Source organism: Seriola lalandi, unplaced genomic scaffold, assembly GCF_002814215.2.
Source record: "Seriola lalandi dorsalis isolate HSWRI2012SDOR001 ecotype SW California unplaced genomic scaffold, Sedor1 jcf7180002054953, whole genome shotgun sequence".
In the NCBI taxonomy this organism is placed as follows: Eukaryota; Metazoa; Chordata; class Actinopteri; order Carangiformes; family Carangidae; genus Seriola; species Seriola lalandi.
In genome coordinates this window covers 2,019,257-2,020,217 of record NW_019525504.1, presented here as the reverse complement: position 1 = coordinate 2,020,217, position 961 = coordinate 2,019,257, and positions in this window count along the sequence as shown.

Genomic DNA, 961 nt, shown 5'->3' with positions numbered 1-961 from the left:
CCACCATGATGGCCTTCACCAGCTCTACAGTACAATATATAGTATCATTTTCTGATGTTTTGCCTTAGATTGCATATACTGACCACCCAAAGGACAAATGGGACAACAAAACATTCATCTCCTCAGTTTTAATGGAAAAATACTGATGTCAAAATCTGTGGGCTGCTCTTTCACTTCACTTTTATTGCAACATATGAAAACACAAAACTTACTACATCTGATTCATAGGGCAAAAACTTCGGAACAGAAGTTTGATGTTTTAAAAAACATGATGAAATGATTTTAAATTGACCCGAACTTGGACAATGGGATTTTTTTCATTATTTCCAGTGATTTCTGGTATGCATTCTGGTGTGAATTTATCCCATACGGAAGGTAAGAAGGTCAAGTTTTCCATTGGGTGTTGATGCAACAAAGGAAGAATGAATGTTATGTAAGAACTTTTGTATGTCAGGACATTAAAATGTTGCGCTGTCTCAGTTCATCTCTGATCTCTGTCTCTACCACAAACATACCAGCAGACCAGGCTGCCAGCGTTCCTGAGACCAGCACACAGCTGAGCTAGCTGATTTAAAAAGTGCATGATTTTGCATTTCTCTGGAAGAGATTCATTTTATCTGTTAATGCATATTGGTGTTGAAAAAGCCACGGCCATTTGTTACATTTTAAAGGACTAGTTGGTCATTTTGGGAAATACCCTCATTTGCTTTCTTGCCAATAGTGAGATGATCAGATCAATGCTGTTTTGTTTGGTTTCTCTGAGTGGTTTACCTGAAATCAACTATTTTTATTGGATCACTCAGAAAACAGTCAGCCACTCAGAAGAGAGGCTCAGAGCCTCCTCTCTTCTGATTGGCTCACCGACCTGTTGTTACTAGAGCTCCAGAGAGAAGCCTGAGAGAGGAGATGTAAAACTACACTGAGATGGTTTTTGATTCTTAAAACCACAAATATATCTTCT